Source organism: Notechis scutatus, chromosome 2 (genome assembly GCF_049901735.1).
Source record: "Notechis scutatus isolate UNSWTSFEM ecotype Mainland chromosome 2, rNotScu1.2, whole genome shotgun sequence".
Taxonomy (NCBI): domain Eukaryota; kingdom Metazoa; phylum Chordata; class Lepidosauria; order Squamata; family Elapidae; genus Notechis; species Notechis scutatus.
In genome coordinates this window covers 112,864,929-112,871,115 of record NC_142010.1, presented here as the reverse complement: position 1 = coordinate 112,871,115, position 6,187 = coordinate 112,864,929, and positions in this window count along the sequence as shown.

Below are 6,187 nucleotides of genomic sequence, written 5' to 3'. Positions count from 1 at the left end.
AATGGGTACATATAAGAAAAATAAAAGAAGAATAAGAGAAACAATAGGACGGGGACGGTAGGCACGTTGGTGCGCTTATGCACGCCAGCATAAGCTAGTAGCATCTAGGCCAGCATTTTGTTTCTCAAGGGGCCAAGAGGATCCTTCTGGGCTGCTTGTAAGCAGGACCTGAAGAGATTCCCCCCCCCCCCCACCATTGCAGATGCTCCCCGCAATTGATATTTGAAGACATGCTGTCCATAGATCAAAAGTAGTCCTGAGTCTCCAAACTAACAGAATAACAGAGTTAGAAGGGACCTTGGAGGTCTTCTAGTCCAACCCGCTGCTCTAGTGGGAGGCCCTATTTGCCCAGGATAATCCCGAACTCCACCAATCCCTTTTTAGAAGCCACTCAGATCCAGACTTGGCCAGAATAGAGAAAATGGTGCTAATTTGGATTCCTTTTATATCCCAAATCTTTTCTTCAAAACCCAAAATGATATTTTGGGAATTTTAGGCTTGCCTTGAGAATCACCTTCTTATTATGGCTGTAAGTAACCAGCAGGGAAAGCTTAGTTGAGGCTTTTTATGCTTCCTTGTTTAAATTCAAAAGACTCCTTGGACTCTGGCCATGAATGGTTACTTAAGGTATAATTATTCCACTTTTCTCCCTTTTGTATTTTTTTAAAATTCCTTTTTTTTTTTTATAGTACTTAGTCGATACTTGCCTTTTCTTTAGTGGTTAATCGGCTTCATAATGGAATGCGTTACCATTTAAATCTTCTCCTTTAAGAGCTTGGGCATGGATTGGGCAACATTATAATGCATTTTGTTTTATGCAAACCCAGGCAAGTATGTAAAATGTTTAAAAAACATCTGAAGCCTATAAAAGTTTACTGCACTTCCTTTTTTCTCCTATCCCTTAAAAGGAACCAAAGCAGACACCCTCTCCCTTTATGCATAATGTAGGACATGTTGATGAATTATTTTATGTATATTGTCCACATTTTCAATTTGCACAAATCTTTTACCGAGATGAGCTGCTATGAATTTCTTTTGTTGTGCTTTTAAGCAGAATTACATCCCTCCCTTTGTGTGAAGCTAAAGCCCTTTTGCAGAGCCTGTGTTAAAATGTGGTTTGATTTAATCTTTTCTGTAATTTAACCCATAATGTTCAAGTTAGTAAAGCAATTGTGCGCTTCTGGACCTTTTGATTATGCAAAAGAGACAATTGTGGCAGCTTCAAGTGTGTAATGTAGAGTTTAGGAGCACCAAATCAAGGTATCTCACCCACCCAAGTCATCTCATAGATTGAAGGACCATGTGATTATTCCTGATATCTATCACAGCTCAGGGTTGAGTTATTAGCACAAGTTCTGAGTCAGAAAATACATTTGAGCAAGGCTTTCTCTGGCAAGGATGCAGCAGCTAAGTATCATCAAACATCTTTTGCTACTGTAGAAAAACACAGAATAGCATTTCCTTTCCCATTTCATGCACAAATGGCTTAACCTCTGACTCTTTTTTCTCAGCAGAACAGCATCCTTCATCAAATACAAGGAGAGCAGCAAAGAAGATTAGGAAGCAAACATTCTGGTACAGAAGATTCCCAGTTCCACCTTCTTAATCTAGCCCCTCTCTTCTGCTGTCTGAGAGCCCTCCCTCACATGGGTTGGGTTCACCCATTAATAGCACCAATTATAATAACAAAGTTGAAGAAGCAGACCAAGGTACTAATTCTGGATGCACAAGACCAGGGGTCCCCAACCACGTCCGCGGACCGGTACCGGTCCGTGGAACAAGTCCTACCGGGCCGCTGGTTGTTGGCATCGCCATCTTTTTGATGAAAAAGTGCTTCCGGTGAGCTTTTCCGGTAGAAAGCTCACCGAAGCACTTTTTCATCAAAAAGATGAGCGGCGCTGCGCTTCGTGAGCTTTTCCGGTAGAAAGCCATTTCTACCCGGAAAAGCTCATCGAAGCGTTGGCGCCTATCTTTTTTGATGAAAAAGTGCTTCTGGTGAGGTTACCGGAAGCACTTTTTCATCAAAAGATGGCGCGCCCAGCTGATGCCGGCACCGGCGCATGCGCCCAGCTGATGCCGGTACTGGGCGCGCACCCAGCTGATGCCGGTACTGGGCCGCGGCGCCCAGCTGATGCCGGCACCGGGCCGCGGCGCCCAGCTGATGCCGGTACCGGGCCGCGGGCGCCAGCTGATGCCGGTACTGGGCCGCGGCATAAAAAAGGTTGGGGATCACTGCACAAGACCAAGCCTTAAGAAGAAATGCATACAAAGCCAGAATTGAGAAGATAGCAAGTGCCACCTATGCAAAGAAACGAAGAAACGGCGGACCACCTGGTAAGATGATGTAAGAAAACGGCACAGACTGACTAAAAGCAATGGCATGACAAAGTAGCAACAATGGTACACTGGAAAATCTGCAAGAAATATCATTTGCCTGCAAGCAAGCCTCCTTCTGTATTATCTGTTCATAAAATAGAGAAAATCAAAGAAAATGAAAAAGCTAAATTGCTCTGGGACTTTAGAATTCAAACAGACAGGCACCTGCCACATAACACCCCAGACTTAACCATTCTCCATAAGAAAGACAAAAAAAGGTCTGGATAATGGACCTGGTTGTACTTGGAGACAGCAGAATAGAGGAATACAAAGACCTGCAAATAGAAGTAGAATGACTGTGGCAAAAAGATAGTAGCAATAGGCATAATAGTACAAAATAGGTACCTTGGGTACAATCCCTAAACATTTGGAGCACCACTTGAATACCGTTGGCATTGACCAAATCACCATCAGTCAACTGCCAAAGGCAGGTTTACTTGGAACTGCTTACATCTTATGATGATACCTTTAACAACAACATTCAAACCTTGCACCAGTTAACAGCGGTGTCCCCCAAGGGAGCTTTCTAAGACCCACACTCTTTACACTCTATATAAATGACCTTTGTGATCACCTTATAAGCAACTGCATCCTCTTCGCTGATGACGTAAAACTATTCAACACCACCGACAATGCTACCATCCTTCAAAGCGACCTTGATTATGTGTCTGAATGTCAAACAGTTGGCAACTCCAAATCTCAACCAACAAATGCTCTGCCCTACACATTGGTAAAAAAAAATCAATACACCAAATACAAGCTAGACGGATATGACCTCGTTGACAACCCGCACTCTGTCAAGGACCTTGGAGTACTCATATCAAATGACCTAAGCGCCAGAGCTCACTGTAACAGCATTGCCAAAAAGGCTTTAAGAGTTAGTTGTAAATCTAATCTTATGAAGCTTCTCCTCTGGTAATGCTGATTTGCAAACTAGGGCATACAAAACCTTTGCTAGACCAATACTTGAATACAACTCCACTGTCTGGAATCCGCACCGTATATCAGACATTAATATAATTGAGTGAGTCCAGAAGTATTTTACAAGAAGGGTACTACACTCCTCTGTTCGTAACAGAATACCCTACACCACCAGACTTGAGATTCTAGGCTTAGTCATCCTTGAACTACGCCGGCTAAGGTTGGACTTAAGCATAGTACATAAAATCATATGTTACAATGTCTTACCAGTTAATGAATATTTCAGCTTTAACCACAACAACACAAGAGCACACAACAGATATAAACTAAATGTAAACCACTCCAAACTTGATTGCAGGAAGTACGATTTCAGCAACAGAGTGGTCAATGTCTGGAACTCACTACCTGATTCTGTTGTCACCTGCTCAAACCCTCACTTGTTTATCTTCAAACTAACCTCTATTGACCTCACCCCATTCCTAAGAGGTCTGTAAGGGGCGTGCATAAGCACACAATCATGCCTACCGTCCCTGTCCTATTGTACCCAATCATTAGTTCCTATTTCATGTATTTAAATTTATGTTTATTCTTATTTCTATTATATTGTAAGTGTTTGACAAATAAAATAAATAAAATTAAAATAAACATTTGCCTGACCCAAGTCCTTGGGAAGAACTCATTAGATGGATAAAAAATGCCAAATCCAGTCCAAATGTCTGGCTGATTATGCAACCAATCATAATAAAATTAAACTTGTATGCCACCCAATTCTCAATGACTCTGGATGGCTCACAACCATAAAACAAATTACAATGCAATCATTGGGGGGTGGGGAGTAACCAGATCTCAGGGGAGGAATTTTGTCCCAGAGGGCTAAATCCTTGGTTTATGAAATCCTTGCAATTGTCTACATTCCCACAAATCCAAGTCCATGCACCTCAATTTGCAAAGTGCAATGAGTAGGTTTATGTAACATATTAAGACAAAACCAAACAAAGTACAATTATGGATTATGGCCTTGCCTGATCTCAGTATCTGCCCTAATGATCAGAATAACTCAGCAATGCTAGTTATTGTCTCCTATCAGTGACTTTTTATCTTCTTTTCTTCTCTAATCTGTTGGAGGAGGAGATGGGGGGAATTAGTGACTTATCAAGTCACCAATATTTTCCCAAGATGGCAATTTGTTCAAGAGGCCAAAAAAGAAATCTTTCTTTTCATACCATATGAACAACTTGTATACATTTTGTACATTTTTTTTGAAAAAGCCTCTCTTTAGTCAATGTGATTATATTGTAGGTATTAATATGCTGAGCTATTCTTGGAAATGTTCTGGAAAAAAAAACAGCTACACTATACACCTACCCCATGCTCTGAATTTTTTAAATTGTGGAATGACTCAGAAAGTAGAAGCTGGATCTCTACAATATCCCACAGGCAGGTTCAACAACATACCGTGTTTCTCCAACAATATGCCCCCCCACTAGGAAGACTCAGCATGTTTTCTAGGCATAAAATGAAATTAAGGCCCTCCCCCCAAATTTAGGCCTAGTTTAAAACATGCGAAATTGGGGGGGAAGCGGGGGGGAACTTGCCATTAGGAGTGCCCCGTGGGCAGCTATGCCTAACCATCAGCCGCTCCTAACACCATGGTGGAGCACGGAGGGCTTCCTTATCCCTCCCTTACCCGGGTCAGCAGGCGGACAGCGTCAGCGTGGATGTCCAGCAGCGTTTCAGCCGCTTCTCAGGCCTCTGTAGCTTCCACGGTTCCCACTGGTGCTGGCGCCTCTCTCACCAGCGCCATCTCCAACAACAGCGTCTGAGTCGGTCCCGCTTTCTCCCCGCCCCCGTAACAACAGGAAAAAAAAAGTTTTTGAGGTACCTGGGAGTGCTGTGCGCTGCATTTTGGTTTAATCCCGAGTGGCTGGGTGGGCGTGAGAAGAGCCGAGCGAGCGTCTCTGCTGCTACTATCCTTGGTGCTCTAGCCTCGGGCTCTGCAGGTTTGCAAAAGTCCCGGTGCGCAGCCCGTTCCTGCATTTCAAGCGCCCAGGCTGAGCTACAGCTGTCCCTCTCTCGCCAGCTCCGTCTCCAATAACAGCGGCAGCAGCAGTGGTAACCGTGAAAGTTATGGAGGCAGTTCCCCCACCCGAGAAGCGGCTGAAATGCTTCCACGGTTCCCGTAGCTGCTGCCACTGTTATTGGAGATAACACAGGGGGGGGAGAAATTAATTCACCCCCGAAAAGACATCCTAGCCGTTTTTTTCGGGGCTCAAAAAAATAAAATAAGGCCCAGCCTTATTTTGTGAGAAACACGGTAGTAAGAAATCCATTGGGGAAAAAAAGCAGCAGGAGGAAGTTGAATGTACTTTGGGCCTGTACTTTGCCCATCAATGCATAGTAGCATTTCTCAACCTTGGCATCTAGGTTGGCTGGACTTCAAGTCCCAGAATTCCCCAGTCAGCCATTCTGGAAGTTGAAGTCCACACATCTCAAAGCTGCAAGGTTGAGAAACAATAGTAGTGGCATGTTAGTACAAAATCAAAGCCTCATTCTGTATTATAGATTCAAGAATACACTGCATATTTATTGTTATTTTTATTAAATTTGTTTGCCACCCATCTTGCCACAGTAAGCTGGACAGCTTACAATGTTAAAAAGGATAGAACTATACAAATCATGTATATAATACAAATAAAATACTATAGAAGTATAAGTTATCAACTAACTAAAAGTTGGGTAGGGAGGGAATTGGATGTGAGGGGGGAAGTGGGTCTGTTATTAATCTATCAACCACTTCAAGCATGAGATTCCCTCACTGGAGCTCCAGGGCAACTGGCAGAACCAGATTTTGAAGCTCTTATAAGAGGGTGGGAGCCGATCAGATGCCACA